At 41.1% G+C, this 17,806-nt stretch overlaps 1 pseudogene; it reads right to left on the bottom strand.

Annotated features, from left to right (window-relative positions):
• Positions 1 to 16,051, bottom strand: part of LOC108700054 — a 39,733-nt pseudogene extending 23,682 nt beyond the window's left edge.
• Positions 16,052 to 17,806: the final 1,755 nt, after the last annotated feature.

The raw sequence follows: 17,806 nt of genomic DNA, 5'->3' as shown, positions 1-17,806 counted from the left end.
AAGCATGGACAGTCTGCTTCAAATCCCATAGATTTTCGATGATATTCAAGTCAAGGGACTGTTCCAGAATATTGTACTTTCCCTCTGCATAAATGCTGTGGTAGATTTCGAAGTGTGTTTAGGGTCATTGCCTTGTTGGAATATCCAACCCCTGCACAACTTTGTCCTGACCTTTGCCTACCTACGACAACTCTTCTGTTTGATCACCCGGTTTTGACCCTTTGCCTGTTTGACGATCCTTGCTATCTGCCTGCCTCGACCCAGCCTGCCTAACTACGATTCTGCCTAATCCTGTTGTACCGCGACCTTCAGCCTAACTGACTTTAACAGCTGTCGCACTCCTTTGCCTGCCAGAACTCCTCACCTTGCTCCTCTCGAAAAGTCCAGGTGGCATCTGAGTACGATGAGGGCTCCTCCCAAAGCCAAAGGCGGTCACAATACTGGTGAAGCTGAGCCCGGGGAGCTTGGAACTAGTTCTGGTTTTGGGTGCCGACCGTGACAATATGCCTCTCCTTTATTTTTCTTGACCTGCTAGGCCTAGCTTTTACAGCAACTGCGCCTGGGGCCTTCCATTTCCTGATTGCATTCCTTACAGTTGAAACTGACAGATTTTTGTAGCCTTCCCCTAAACCCTGATACTGAACAATCTTTTTTTTCAGATCTTTTGAGAGTTGCTTTGAGGATCCCATGCTGTCACTATTCAAAGGATAGTCAAACAGAAGCACATTCCATTTGCCACCTTAAATACATTTTTATTCATGATTGGACACACCTGCCTATGAAGTTCAAGGCTAACAAGCTAATCCAACCAATCTGGTGTTGCCAGTAATCAGTATTGAGCAGTTACATGCATTCAAATTAGCAAAATTACAAGGGTACACAATTTTTTGCACAGCCAGTTGTTCACATTTGATTTAATCACAGCTGAATACAGCTTCACTAAAAATATTTGTTCAGAAAACACCCCAGTACTCAAATGTTCCTGGGAAATGAAAGACATACCACTGTTTTCTTTTTTGTTGAAAGTGGAGAGAAATTATTATGTAGGCTAAAAGGGGTTCCCAAACTTTCTTATGACTGTAATGCTGCTTTTAAATTAATTGTATGTAGGGTTGCAGTTTATCATCAGGGCCGGAACTATGGGTAGGAAGAAGAGTCACGTGCCTAGGGCGCACAGTTGGAGGGGCGCCAGGCCCGGTACCACTTCTGCCGCTTTCCACTATTTCGGACCCTTGTGCCCCCACCTGCACTAGTAATTCCAGTAATGTGGCTGATAACACTCCTCCTAGCATCAGGAGACAGGTGCCTACCTAGCATTGCCGTCATCTTTACCTGCATTAACCAATTCAATAATTAATGAATCTAAACCTTTAATCATGTGTCATTACATCACATTTTTGCAAGTAAAGTCAGCTACCTGACATTGTGTCACTTTACACGTGCACGAAATGAGACTTCCTTCTTTCAAGGGTAGCTGTAAACTGCCATGTTGTGTACTTTTCCTCTTTAATGGTGTTAAAGAGAAAATAGTACAATTGCAAATATACTCATCATTTATTGCTGAGAATGTGGATGTATTTATTATTTCTTTATGCTGTGCTGTTTTTAAAGGGTTGGTTTGCCTTGTGTAGAAAGCAGTATTCTAAGACAATTTTTCAGCTGCAAGCCAGAAAGAAACAGAATAGGAGGGCTGATATAGGGAACTATTGGTGTTGTAAAGCTTGTAATATAATGTTAATTTAAAGATGAACTGCCCCTCAGTTTTTTTTCTTCCATTTATTTTTGTAGGTGGTGACTAGGGCTTCCTCAGAAAGCATTTTTTACATTGTTTATGGTTTTACTTTTTTATTTTCCCTTTGTGTTTGTCTAATGGAAATATTGAGAGGTGAATGTTTAATTACCTTTTGCTTGGTTTATCCCAGTTCAGAAGATTATAAGACTCATTTGCAAAGCAAGTACAAGTCATTACCATGTTTGTACCCATAATTCAGTAGTTTCCTCAGAATTCCAATGGAATTGCCACTGCCTTCAAAGTAGCTACCTGCTGCAACTTTCACAAAATGAATTGTGGTCAAGTTGGGGAGCACTGCTTCATAAATTGCAATTGTGACACTTCTGTGTCAATACTAGTATTTTCATCTTATTTGTTTGGCACAAGCCAATGACATCCATAGATGCAACAACCTCTGGGGCCCCTGGATTTACCACCTAGACCAGGCTGGCAAAAGTTCATAGTTTCTCCTAGCACAGGGATCCCCAACCCAGGGCCGGAACTAGGGGTAGGCAGACTAGGCACGTGCCTAGGGCACAAAGCTGGGAGGGTGCCAGGCACGTACCTCCTCTGTCGCCTACCCCAAGTCCAGTTCCCTTCTCTGCCCAACTATGCATTTTTCACACTTTGTGCGCTTCTGCATATGCGCACAAACTTCTATTCACGCATGCGAGCGCAAATTTGCGCATGCGCACGCTCACACTAAGCAGGTGCCGCGACTGGCGGGCCTGCCTAGGGCGCCTGCCCAGCGTGGCCCGGCACTGCCCCAACCTTTATAACCCGTGAGCAACATTTAGAAGTAAAAGGAGGTGGGGAATAGCACAAGCATGACGAGCAAAGAGGCATGATCACTATAAAAGTCTTTGGACGGAAGGCACAGTTCTAGGAATAGACAAAGCGTAGTTAGACAGGCCGGGTTCGGTGCAGGCAGAGTTCAAACAAGGTCAGACAGGCAGTGGTCGGTTCAGGTGGAGTTCAAGCAACGTCAATCAGGCCGGGGTCAGTACAGGCAGCGTTTAAGGATAGTCAGGCAGGGGTCATGATAATCAGAGTTCAGAATAGTCAGGCAGGCAAGGGTCAAAATTGGCAGAGTTTAGTGTAATCAGAAAGGCAGGGATCAAAAAACAGAAATTAAACACAAAAAAATCACACCCAGGAAACTAGCAAGTAGAACCTACAACGGGTAATGAGTTTGAGCAGAAAGCACCTTTAAATATTCAAAATTCAACACACCGATGACGTCATGATGCTCACAACGTGTCATAAACCCAGAAGTGCGCCCGCGCGCCATAGAGCAACCGGCAGCGAAGGGGGGAGAGATCAACACGGTGGGTGTCCCCGCTGGCCCGCTAGACCACCAGGATGAGTCCTCACAAGGAGATACAGATCCATTCTTCCAATTTTTGCATTTTTTTATTAGCCCATAGTCTTTCCTAAGCCTCCATTAGTCTCAGGATGGCCACAGCCTTTTTTTATCATGTCCTTGTGCAGTGTTAAAGTGTTCTTACAAGCAGCCAGCTGGGAGGGAGTATAGCCTTTAGTGGAACATGACAAAGCTGTAACATCCCTTTAGCTGTTGAGGGAGATTAATTATTCTGTATATCTAATATACATCTAATGATGTATACTTTAGATATGGAGTCAAAGAACACATCTTTATACAAAATATTCTTCACCAAAAATGTCAGCCAATCCTAGGGTTTGGCACATAGGGTGAGTTCCAGAACATTGTCATTGTTTCTGACCCCATAGTGAAGGCCAAAATGCTTATTATTTGCTTGCCAGGTGGTTCATTCTTGTAAATGTAAGCTGGCATCTAATTACATGGGCTCTGAACATTATGTCACCTGGTCTATTTCCAGCTTGGTGTGGAAATGATTTCCCCTTGTGGCTACCTGTTTTCATGGCTTACCATGTAATTGCAATTTTGATTTTGATAGTGGACTCCAGAAAATGGCAAGCCATCTCTCTGGCATATTCATGGCTTTCATCTTATCAAGATAAATATTGTAAGGACTCAGTATCAGACTGGGACACCAAGGGCCCACCAAAAAACCTTAGACAAGGGGCCCACCAAAAAACTTTAGACCAGGCCCTGACCGTCAGTACAATTTTCTTCCTCTCCTCACTGGACCTCTATTCTCCCAGTCTCTTTTCTTTACATACTATAATCTATACATCTATATGTATTTAACCTCTTTGTTCTCATAGAAATAGGGAATAGCCATGAATTAGGTCAAGTGTTTAGCAGCATGAGGGCCCACTGACACCTGGGCCCACCGGGAGTTTTCCTGGTATCCCGGTGGGCCAGTCCGACACTGTAAGGACTCACCCTGGTGGTCTAGTGAGCAGTAGGGTCCACCGCTACTCCTTCGGCGTGGACGCCGGCCGCATTTCTTCCTTCTCCTTCAGTGCCCGGTTCTCCTATGGCGCGCGCGCCGGCGCACTTCCGGGTTTATGCGCATGCATGATGACGTCATCATGGAATGCCGCAAGATTCAAACTGTATAAAAGGGGATTCAGTGCTATTAGTAATTGCCCGTTGTTAGGTTCTATTCGTTTAGTTCCTGGGTGCTTGTCTTTGTGAATCCTGATAGTTATTTCAGGCGCTTGTCTGCCTGTTACTACTCTGATCTCTCCAATCTTGATCCTAGCCTGCCTGTGACTACTCTGACCTCTCCAATCCATCATTTGCCTGTCCACTGATTATCCTTCACTCTCCAATCCTGATTTCAGCCTGTCTGACTATTCTCTGCTTGTGCTGGCCCGGCCTGCCTGTTTCCAAGTGGTGTTCTTCCTTCCAGTATCCTGGTGAGACGATTGCTCGTCCAGAACCGCTATCTTTGCTCCTCTCTCAAATAAGACCTGGCGGCATCCAATTAGCCGAGGGCTCCTCCTGAGGTGAAAGGCGGCGGTTATAGGCAGAGGTGAGTGCCGAGATCAAGGAGCTTAGCTTGGGTTCTGGATTTAGGGTGCCTTTCCTGACACATTTTTTTCTTCTGCATTATTATTGTGATTTTGCTCATACAGTGCAGGGTAGCAAAACATAAACAACATATTAATCAAGCTGTGTATGAATGCTTTCACATGATTTTACACTTTTCATCAGCATTGCTTAAAGCAACTGCTAGGAATCTTTTTTTACACCCCTGGAATGCTGAGATTTTATACTTACATTTTACACCATGTAAGATCTGGTGTAACCAATGCAAGCGTTATAAATATGCTCCTATATGTACTCAGTACAGGCCTAATGCACATTTACTGGTTCCACAACCACTACTACTATTGCCATTGAGAGAAGTCTATTCCTCAGTGTACTGTGTTTGTTTCTGTTTTTGTCATCTCACCAAATACCTGGAACCTTTTTCCCAAATAACAGGTGAACACAAACTGACATAATATATATGTGCAAAGGGATGTGCACAATCAGTGTCGGACTGGGACAACAGGGGCCCAAACCTTAGCCCAGGGGCCCATCCTCAGTACTATTATTCTTCCTCTCCTCACAACCTCTATTCTCCTAGTGTATTTTCTTTACATACTGTAATCTATTATTCCATCTATTTTGCCTCTTTGCTCACATAGAAATAGGGAATGGCCATGAAATAGGCCAAATGTCAGACACCTGGGCCCACCGGTAGATTTCCTGGTATCCCAGTGGGCCAGTCCGACACTGTGCACAATGACATGATTTCCAGTGTGTGTTGGTGTTTATATGCTGCCTACACTGTATGCACACATGACTTTTAAGGTCCTTATCTACTATATACAGGTTTATGAAATGAGGTTACTTTGTGATAATACAATAGAGGTTAATGATTAACAGGCCTCGTCCATGTGCGTGCCCTCCTGCACACTTGAAATTGTTAGCTGCTACACTACATATTGTCTAATACCCACATCTACTACCTGCTCTTGTTCATGTGCTTTACTGTAAATATACTGTAGCATACTGAAGGGTTAACAACATACCTCTCAACATTTTGGAAGTAAAAGAGGGACAAAAAAAACTGGCGCGTGTAGCCAGGCAAATTTTTTGGACCACACCCGTTTTTAGTGGCCACACCGCCTAATTACCATGTTCATTTTACAAAATTTGGCAGGTTATGAAAGTTTGAAAATATTTCTCCTTATCTTAACTGTTTACAATTACTTATTTTCTGATCTCAAAATTGTTACAAAGTATCTTATTTGCACCTGTTAGCTGTTCTGGGATCTCTGCCAAAAGCCAATTAAGTTAGAAACTTTCCAGTACAAATGAGGGACTGCAGGTTGAGCTGTCAAAAGAGGGATTGTCCCTCTGAAAAAGGGACAGTTGGAAACAGCGCCAATCCTGTCGAAGGAGCCGCCTGAGGCAATTGCGCTCACAGTAATCAAGTGTCACCCAGTGCAATAGTTTCGCTGTATAATGAATGTATGTCACGGGGTCTCTGTAAGTGTACAGTGTATGTATATATATATATATTTCAATGCATACATACTTGTTGGTGTCATTGTATAAAAAAGCACACGTACAGTAGCGAGCAGTATGCACAGTACAGTACCAGTGTATACAGTACATGTAGAGCAGAGGGAAAGAATGTAGGTAGCCATGTATAATACAGTACATACTGTATACAGTATATTCAGTGACTAAACAGTATGTAGCTGTATAGCTCAGCAGAGTATATGTAGTCTATGACTGTGTGTCGTATTTGCAGGGGGATGTTATCTGCCTTATTATCAGAGTAGTTGTTGAGAATCCAGTAGGACAGGTACAGTACAGTGGGGCACAAAACTAGTTGAGTGCAGATACCCCTTAGCCTCTGTTAATTAAATGTTTTGTCCTGAGTCTGTTTTTATACAGGAGGAATCTTCTCTGTTTTGTCCCTGCTCGGGGGCAGATTGCAGAGACCATATAATGTATGTTTGCATATTCTGTGTTGTACACTAACAAATACCTGTTTACATTAGAAATGATCTTCTAGTGAGTCTGCTGCGTGCGTGTGTGTGTCTGCCGTGTGTGTATTACAGCGAGAAGCCAAGTGGATGTGGATCTTGGACACAGTAGCTCCTAGAGGGCTGAATGAAATGTATTCCTTAGCCAGCTATTTGTAACTTGAATTGAGTAACATTAGCTGCCTTTAAAGTTAGTAGAATATAATAGCTAGTTGCTTTTTTGACTGATATTGCTTTACCGGAGTAGAAATATATAGCCTTTGAAGCTTTGAGATAGCGTAGTATGACATGAAGATGCCTATAATTGTTGTTATTTTGATACACTGTTTCCCTATCGCAATGGTTTTAGTCTTTTAAATGGTTACATTTGTTATAACAAGTTGTTACAATTTTTAACACACTGTACACATTTTGTAGGTTTTAGAAATTTTTAATCATGACACATGATTTTTTCTACAAACAGAGATATTGTCACATGATACAAGTTTTTAGACACCTAAAGGTGGCCATACATGGAGAGATCCGCTCGTTTGGCGATGTTGCCAAACGAGCGGATCTCCCTCCGATATGCCCAGCTTGAGGTGGGCAATATCGGGCTGATCCGATCGTGGGCCCTAGGGCCCAACGATCGGATCCTAACGGGCGGTCGGATTGCGGGACCGCATCAACGAATAGATGCGCCCGCGATCCAACAGGATTTTTTGTCCCATCCGATCGAGATCTGGCCGACTTTCGGCCAGATCTTGATCGGTGAAGCCCGTCGGGGTGCCCCATACACGGGCCAATAAGCTGCCGACACGGTCTGTCGGCATCTTTTATAGGTCCGTGTATGGCCACCTTAAGGCGTGTGAGCAGATCTATTCACCATCACACATGTGGATGGGTGTTACCTTTTACTCACTTATGTGTTTTACATATTGATATGCGAATTGGACTCTAGGGTTATTTAGTGAATTGTCTCACTTCCTGTTTTCATCCTGACGTCGGCTCTATGTGAGCCGAAATGCGTTGATGCAGGAATAAATATACTTTGAAATATATCTGATGGTCAATGCCCTGAGTGCTTTCTCTGGACTTCTATTGATTTATTGGTTAGCACCCGGCAAGAAACCCAATGAATGGTGAGTGCCGTTTGATCCTATATATATATATATATAGATATAGATATAGATATATATATATATATATATATATATAGATATAGATATTCATTATCATTATCCATTATCAATATATTTAAGACAGCGACATTTTGTGCATACTGCTACTGAAAAATGCCTTACCCTTTAAACAAAACAGGGATTGTTTGTCCATATATTGCAATATATTTAAGCTGGCCAACTACGTCAAAGTCATCCCATATCTGGCCAGTCCTATGCTCAATTTTATCTGATTCATTAAGAACTCTATTGCTTCATTATACATTTTACAAAGGGACTAGGATTTACCTGCAACTTACTTGCTGCTTTCAAAGTAAACCCCCATACTTGGCTGCCCTTTTATTAGACACCAGTGGGATCACCTGACTATAGCTGGGAAGGGTGGGAGCTACAACATGGAGCTGGTTTACTTTGAAAGCAGCAAGTAAGTTGCAGGTAAAACCTAGTCCCTTTGTAAAATGTATAATGAAGCAATAGAGTTCTTAATGAATCAGATAAAATTGAGCATAGGACTGGCCAGATATGGGATGACTTTGACGTAGTTGGCCAGCTTAAATATATTGCAATATATGGACAAACAATCCCTGTTTTGTTTAAAGGGTAAGGCATTTTTCAGTAGCAGTATGCACAAAATGTCGCTGTCTTAAATATATTGATAATGGGTTGAGTGCAGAGCATCCTTGTATTTGACTATATGTATTTTGTGGTCACAGCCTCATTGCACCCCCGCCTAATGGTTTTAAAAAATAGTGGTGAGCACAACTTTCCCTTGTTTGTTATAGTTATACAGGAGCAGTGACCAGCTCCATGTTGTAGCTCCCACCCTTCCCAGCTATAGTCAGGTGATCCCACTGGTGTCTAATAAAAGGGCAGCCAAGTATGGGGGTTTACTTTGAAAGCAGCAAGTAAGTTGCAGGTAAAACCTAGTCCCTTTGTAAAATGTATAATGAAGCAATAGAGTTCTTAATGAATCAGATAAAATTGAGCATAGGACTGGCCAGATATGGGATGACTTTGACGTAGTTGGCCAGCTTAAATATATTGCAATATATGGACAAACAATCCCTGTTTTGTTTAAAGGGTAAGGCATTTTTCAGTAGCAGTATGCACAAAATGTCGCTGTCTTAAATATATTGATAATGGGTTGAGTGCAGAGCATCCTTGTATTTGACTATATGTATTTTGTGGTCACAGCCTCATTGCACCCCCGCCTAATGGTTTTAAAAAATAGTGGTGAGCACAACTTTCCCTTGTTTGTTATAGTTATACAGGAGCAGTGACCAGCTCCATGTTGTAGCTCCCACCCTTCCCAGCTATAGTCAGGTGATCCCACTGGTGTCTAATAAAAGGGCAGCCAAGTATGGGGGTTTACTTTGAAAGCAGCAAGTAAGTTGCAGGTAAAACCTAGTCCCTTTGTAAAATGTATAATGAAGCAATAGAGTTCTTAATGAATCAGATAAAATTGAGCATAGGACTGGCCAGATATGGGATGACTTTGACGTAGTTGGCCAGCTTAAATATATTGCAATATATGGACAAACAATCCCTGTTTTGTTTAAAGGGTAAGGCATTTTTCAGTAGCAGTATGCACAAAATGTCGCTGTCTTAAATATATTGATAATGGGTTGAGTGCAGAGGACTCTTGTATTTGACTATATGTATTTTGTGGTCACAGCCTCATTGCACCCCCGCCTAATGGTTTTAAAAAATAGTGGTGAGCACAACTTTCCCTTGTTTGTTATATATATATACATATATATATATATACATATACACATACACAGTACATACACAGTACAGTATAATTGTTATAGAAGCAATGCCCACCCATTGCCAGTAATCATAAACAGCCATTGGATATGGTTAGGATGCTGGGAGTTGTAGTTTGGGGAACTAAAGCTGGAAAGCCAAGGTTTATGAATAATGGAATATGACACCCCTTTTTCGACATGATATTTCCCTTTTGTCTAAAAGAGGCCATAGACGTTAAGATTTTTCTTTCCCTAACGGCCAATTTTAGTGCGATGCAGCGGATCCGTCAAATCATTGTGAATTTAGTGAGCACTGAACGATCATGCATCTAGCGATTTTCCATCTATCGGTCCGAAAATCGATCGGACAGGTTACAAAATTTTCTTTGTTCACAGTGAAATTATCCATTGTCATAGGACAATTTTTTGTTTGCAGGGCCAAGTAGGCAGCTACCCACAGTTTTCACAGCTTCAACTAGATGATATAGCTTGAAATGTTCTTTTTAGTTGATGGACAAATCGTACATTTAAACAATCTTTTAAAATCTTAATGTCTATGGCCACCTTAATTAAGAATATGCATACATACACACATACATGCATGGAACAGCCTGCTTACGCTCAAAGATATAAGCCTTTCTATTGCACCCTGCTTGTCACTGAATGCTCCAACTGAACTCTACATAAGAAAATAAACTACAAATTCACAGGTCAGTAAATATAAAAGAAATGCCAGATTCCTGTACTTTATGTAATCGTTATTGTCCCATAATGGCAAGCCCTTGTGCATTTGTGTTGGTATATAGGCAGACGCAGAATATATAACGCTAGCTATTAAAAAAAAACAATATTACTGGATTATGTACAAGAGGTTATAAGACCTCCTTGCATTCAGGTATTAAGTATATAAATATGTGCACAATTAGAGAAATATGTACATACCCAAGGATCACCATCTATAATGGATTTTTTCATATACATATTTCTGTTTTATATACATATTGTCTTATTGATGTTGATATATCCTAAAACACACACAAATGCACACAGTAGACAAGTTTAGGCACAATCAAAGGTGCCTCGGGTTCCTGGCTTGTTCCAACAGCTACCTTAGTCTGATTACAGACAAGCTTTACCTCTCCACTTACAGTACTGTACGTTCCAATAAATATACTTTCCATATCTATGCACACACACACACATATATATATATATATATATAGTACAAACACCTGCACTCTGTCCTCTTTTTTCTCCAAGCCGGGTGCTCGGTCAAAGTCTTTATATATGCATAGAATGGACCAGCACACCGTTTTCTTCAATCAAACGTGTTTATTCAATACACACTGTGCATCCAACGTTTCGGCCCGCATCCGGGCCTTTATCAAGGATAAAGTGACAGTGATAGTGATCAACCTTTTATACCCATAATCCCCCTCGTTAGTCATGTCATGATGACCTCATCACAATGCTCAATTTACACTCCAATTACACATGTGTTAAAAATGTCGCACAGGAAAAACATCTTTTCAAGTTATAATGTGCTTGTAATTACCACCTAACTGTTATATATTTAATAAGTGCCACAATTTCTCAAAAATAAAATCTTTCATTTCTAATTGCAATGCGTCCTCATTATTTGCAATAAACCTCTTTGTGTAAAAGTGAATATAAAACATTAAGTGTACCTTTACATTACTGCCAGTAGATGTCACCATTGTGCTGAAAAATGAATATGTGCTTTGATCCACTGAAGTGAATTAAAATTGTTACAAGTTATTTTCTTTAACTCCAGAAACGGCAAACACACAGATACAGCACCTGCAAATTAAGATAAACGTTATCTCAACCAGTTGAAACATATGTGTATATGAAGGGAACAACTCCTATGTATCCTTCCAATAGAAACAAATCTTTGTTCATTTATTCTGGTCTCTCTTCTAAATCTGATCTCTAGGCACTAATAAAAAAGGGAAATTTACATGCTGCTACGTTAGAAAGCAACCCAATGACTGCTGCCCATTTAATCCCCTTGGCGCTACACAGCCCAGTTCATAAATCCAGTATGCCTCCCTTTTTAAGAGCATATTATCATAGTCCCCTCCTCTTGCTCTCTTGGGGATCTGCTCTATGGGCATGCACCTAAATGCTGCTGGACTATGCCTGGCCTCCGCCCAGTGTTTAGCTACTGGCTGCTGTGAAATGTCTTGTTTTCTGCCTTTTTCTCTGACCCTGTGAATAAATACCAAAGATCCAATACCCAACATTTTCTTACACAACGTCCGGGTGTATATAAATGCATGGGCTGCATACTGTGTAGTTCTTTAATACAGGGCACATATTTTACCCATCCACACACAGGGAAGCGGTATAAGATCAGGCAACGAATGACCTGCGATACCGCTATGGTGGTCTACATTGTAAAATGTCCCTGTGGGCTCATTTACTGTGGTAAAACGATCAGACCATTCAAGGAGAGAATGTCGATGCACAGGTCCAGCATTAGAGCAGCCCTGGATCCTGAGAAAAGCAAAAGAGAAAAAGGCAGAAAACAAGACATTTCACAGCAGCCAGTAGCTAAACACTGGGCGGAGGCCAGGCATAGTCCAGCAGCATTTAGGTGCATGCCCATAGAGCAGATCCCCAAGAGAGCAAGAGGAGGGGACTATGATAATATGCTCTTAAAAAGGGAGGCATACTGGATTTATGAACTGGGCTGTGTAGCGCCAAGGGGATTAAATGGGCAGCAGTCATTGGGTTGCTTTCTAACGTAGCAGCATGTAAATTTCCCTTTTTTATTAGTGCCTAGAGATCAGATTTAGAAGAGAGACCAGAATAAATGAACAAAGATTTGTTTCTATTGGAAGGATACATAGGAGTTGTTCCCTTCATATACACATATGTTTCAACTGGTTGAGATAACGTTTATCTTAATTTGCAGGTGCTGTATCTGTGTGTTTGCCGTTTCTGGAGTTAAAGAAAATAACTTGTAACAATTTTAATTCACTTCAGTGGATCAAAGCACATATTCATTTTTCAGCACAATGGTGACATCTACTGGCAGTAATGTAAAGGTACACTTAATGTTTTATATTCACTTTTACACAAAGAGGTTTATTGCAAATAATGAGGACGCATTGCAATTAGAAATGAAAGATTTTATTTTTGAGAAATTGTGGCACTTATTAAATATATAACAGTTAGGTGGTAATTACAAGCACATTATAACTTGAAAAGATGTTTTTCCTGTGCGACATTTTTAACACATGTGTAATTGGAGTGTAAATTGAGCATTGTGATGAGGTCATCATGACATGACTAACGAGGGGGATTATGGGTATAAAAGGTTGATCACTATCACTGTCACTTTATCCTTGATAAAGGCCCGGATGCGGGCCGAAACGTTGGATGCACAGTGTGTATTGAATAAACACGTTTGATTGAAGAAAACGGTGTGCTGGTCCATTCTATGCATATATATATATATATATATATATATATATATATATATATATATATATATATATATATATATATATACATACATACACACACACATATATTTACAATATAATAGCGCCCATTCAGTGTTTAACACATTAATTGCATGTTACATGTTTTCTTTTAGGGCTTTTGGTAAATACCTTTGTTAGAATGCACGCAATTTAAAGGCAAATATCACAAGTGGTCTCTTTCGCATGTAGTTCACCACAGTTTATGTACTTGTTCTATTATTTAATATGGCAAAAGTAAAACGTTTTCAATACAAAGAAGCTACAATGTGCTACTATGTGAAATGAATAGGAATAAAGAAGAATGCAGAAGTGGGCAAAGTAAAGGAAATCATTCTTTTCTTACCTCGCTGAGTAGAGATGTCGCGAACTGTTCGCCGGCGAACTTGTTCGCGCGAACATCGGGTGTTCGCGCTCGCCGGAAGTTCGCGAACGTCGCGCGACGTTCGCCATTTTGGGTTCGCCATTGTTGGCGCTTTTTTTTGCCCTCTCACCCCAGACCAGCAGGTACATGGCAGCCAATCAGGAAGCTCTCCCCTGGACCACTCCCCTTCCCTATAAAAACCGAAGCCCTGCAGCGTTTTTTCACTCTGCCTGTGTGTGCTGAAGAGATAGTGTAGGGAGAGAGCTGCTGCCTGTTAGTGATTTCAGGGACAGTTGAAAGTTTGCTGGCTAGTAATCGTTTTGATACTGCTCTGTTATTGGAGGGACAGAAGTCTGCAGGGGTTTGAGGGACATTTTAGCTTAGGTAGCTTTGCTGGCTAGTAATCTACCTTCTACTGCAGTGCTCTGTATGTAGCTGCAGTGGGCAGCTGTCCTGCTTCTGATCTCATCTGCTGACTGCTGCAATAACAGTAGTCCTTGTAAGGACTGCTTTTATTTATTTTTTTGTTGTTTTACTACTACTACTACTACTACTATAAGAGCCCAGTGCTATTAGTCTAGCAGTGTTGGGGAGTGGGACTGGTGTGCTAATCTGCTGCTCCTAGTAGTTCAGCAGCACCAACTTTAATTTTTTTTTTTAATATTCATTTTTTTTTATTTTACTTTTTTTTATTTTACTACCGCTGTAGTAGTGTATAAGTTGACCTTTTAGGCATTATTTGCCCTGTAGGCATTATTTGCACACTGTTTTCTTCAACCCGCCATCGAGCTGTGTGACCTTGTTCCCATTCTGTCTAAATATCCATAATATTACCGTCTCCAGAAAAAACACCGGAGTCACTTTTTTCAAGCAGCATTCATATATTTTACGTAATCCGTATCCACCGCTGTAGTAGTGTATACGTTGACCTTGTAGGCATTGTTTGCCCAGTTTTTTTGGCCGCAGCCACTGAAGCACAGAGGCCAGAAAAATATGCCATATAAATGCTGAAAATAGTCATTTTTTGCCATACGTTGACTCAACGTATATGGCAAAAAATGACTATTTTCAGCATTTATATGGCATATTTTTTCTGGCAACTGTGCTTCAGTGGCTGCGACCAAAAAAACTGGGCAAACAATGCCTACAAGGTCAACGTATGGCAAAAAATGACTATTTTCAGCATTTATATGGCATATTTTTTCTGGCAACTGTGCTTCAGTGGCTGCGACCAAAAAAACAGGGCAAACAATGCCTACAAGGTCAACGTATGGCAAAAAATGACTATTTTCAGCATTTATATGGCATATTTTTTCTGGCAACTGTGCTTCAGTGGCTGCAACCAAAAAAACTGGGCAAACAATGTCTACAAGGTCAACGTATGGCGAAAAATGACTATTTTCAGCATTTATATGGCATATTTTTTCTGGCAACTGTGCTTCAGTGGCTGCGTCCAAAAAAACTGGGCAAACAATGCCTACAAGGTCAACGTATGGCAGTTGTTTAAAGAGAACAGTAGATTACTAGCCAGCAAAGCTACCTAAGCTAAAATGTCCCTCAAATCCCTGCAGACTTCTGTCCCTCCAATACAGAGCAGTATCAAGCAGATTACTAGCCAGCAAACTTACTATCATCTGTCCCTGAAATCACTAACAGCTCTCCCCCTACACTATCTCTTCCAAGCACACACAGGCAGATTTTTCAGATACATTTTTGCCCTTGATCCCCCTCTGGCATGCCACTGTCCAGGTCGTTGCACCCTTTAAACAACTTTAAAATCATTTTTCTGGCCAGAAATGTCTTTTCTAGATGTTAAAGTTCGCCTTCCCATTGAAGTCTATGGGGTTCGCGAACCGTTCGCGAACCGCTCGCATTTTTGCGCAAGTTCGCGAATATGTTCGCGAACTTTTTTTCCGACGTTCGCTACATCCCTATCGCTGAGCTCCTGCTGACTGGCCAGGATCCTTATAGCAGGTTTGATATCCTCAAACACGCCGCTGTGTTCCACACCCTCCACAGACATGTTTACTGATTTTAACTGGGAATTCACAGCACTTTCACTTGGGCTGGTTTGTAGGGGCATGCCTAGACCCCTGTCCCCTGCCTGCTCCCTTCTGATGGATATCTGAATAAAGCTGTATAGAGTCAGTGGGACCTTGGCTAGGGATTGTAGGATTAATATATCCTGTAGAGTCTATCCTATACCTGGAGGGCGTGGAGCTGATTTAGGAGGGAGGATGGGGATTTAGTGACAGGTGTGCAGGACCAGTAAAAGTAAGGCATTTGGTTATCTCTAACCAATCAGAGTAAGATCTGCTTCAGGTATTTATAAGGCAGTTATACCTGTCTGAGGACAGAGAACTTGCTCTGCACCTAAAACACTATTCTGTCAGCTGAATGCTCAGCAGTGTAGTTGCTGGATTCTCTGCAGGTTTTGCATATTTCTAATTTTGTATAATACAGTATAGTTATACTGTAGTATAGTAATTATGCATACAATACCAACAATTACTTTATAACTGCTGTGTAACTTGCCAGCACAATATAAATAAACAATGTTCTGTGCAGTATACAAGGGTATACCTGAAATCTCCCAGTTCTGTACATTATAGTACATTATTGATGATCTGCTATTTACAAGAATGTGTGGCGTGTTGGCCTTGTTTGGGTGGGGGTGCCCTTACGGTAATGCATATCATACTATAGAAGATGAACAGCTCTTAGCTTTGCAGTTTACTACTTGTTCTGTTTCAACCCAGTGTCCTTAGTGATAGTTGTCTTAGATCTGAGCCAGGACTTTTACAGGACACAACTCACTGTTATTAGCAGATCTCCACAGACAGTTGAACTCAACCAGACTAACATGATTAGACAGATTTGCTGTAGTTTATTCCAAAACTGATGTTTGGAAAATCTCCAAACATAGATCAGACCAGTAGGTCAGAGAATATTTTCTTAACCAAGGTTGGATAGTAAGTAAAAGAGCACCTAAAATGGCTGCTAACTGAACACTGGAAACTGTTGAAGAGGGGAGAGGAGTTAAGGGCCACAGCAACTTCCTGAACTACAGGGGGAGGTGAAGAACAAATACACAATGCTGGTGCCCCTCCAGCAGTTTGTATGAGTGTGAACAGGTGAACAATGTGGGCAATTTCAGCCTGGGTCTCAGGTGTGAACAGTACAGGGCTTTAAGGGTGTGAACAATAGAGGTGTTACAAATGTGAACAATGCAGGAGGGATTAAATGTGTGAATAATCCAGGAGATTACAGTCTGAATTTGAGGTTTAAACAATGCAGGATCTCTGTAGTTGGAAGAAAATTATTTTTTAACTAATCTTTCCTGGTCCTGTGGATCTGTTTGAGTGAAGGCCCTGCTTTTTGTACAAGGATCTCGGTAATGATACATTTTAAATCTTATATATGGTAAGTAGACCTATGGTAAGAAGTATAGAATGGAGATTTAACATTTGGCTGGAAAAAAAGCAACTGTTAATGGAGATGACAGTATCAACAGGGTGGTAATTAAAAAAAGCCTATTAATGGAGAGTAAAGGCAATTCAAGCTTAGATGATGGAGCATAAACAACCTGTAAAACTACAAACAAATGATCAGTAAACAGATGTATATATGGCTAGCAGGCCAAACATGCACACATGTAAATAAACATGTATGCAAACAGGGAACTGTTAGTGTGTGCATCTACAAATAATGTTAATTCAAATAATGTAATAGAGGGAGCGTACCTGCCAACTGTATGTAAGTGTGTGCCACACAGAAAGTTACTTGCTTGTTCTACAACATGTAGCCAGCTGGTTAGCCCAGTAAGAACCTTGGTGAGGAAGTAGTCAGTGGTTCGGTCATATTACAGTAAACACTTTCTAAACCATGCTGAGACTTTGGCTGGACAGAATTGAATGTGCATGTGACCCCCCATAAAGTAGAGAGGTAGTCTTTAGGGGAACTGGAAGTCAAAACCTTCCACTCCCCATTTGAGGTGGGAGCTGTGTAGTCAGTGTAGGCCCAGTGGACAAACCTCTGCTCCATTTTGAAAGTTGACTTTTACCTGTAAATGTACTACTGCCTGAACAGCATAACCGTTAATATACTGCATTTACTACATTAATCTGACCCATTCTAAACCAAATGTCCCATGTAACAGAGCAGGCAGGCGTCACATGTGGACGTCCATAGATAAAACCTATACAGATGTTTTTGGTTTGCCAAAATTGTCACCTAATAAATCCATTGATTCCATGACCTTCACAGAGCTGAGCATTGACACATGGTAGAAAAGTAGCTGGAAGAAG

This window comes from Xenopus laevis, chromosome 8S, assembly GCF_017654675.1.
Source record: "Xenopus laevis strain J_2021 chromosome 8S, Xenopus_laevis_v10.1, whole genome shotgun sequence".
Taxonomy (NCBI): domain Eukaryota; kingdom Metazoa; phylum Chordata; class Amphibia; order Anura; family Pipidae; genus Xenopus; species Xenopus laevis.
Note: the sequence above shows the minus strand (reverse complement) of the source record. Positions and strands in the feature narration are given on the sequence as shown.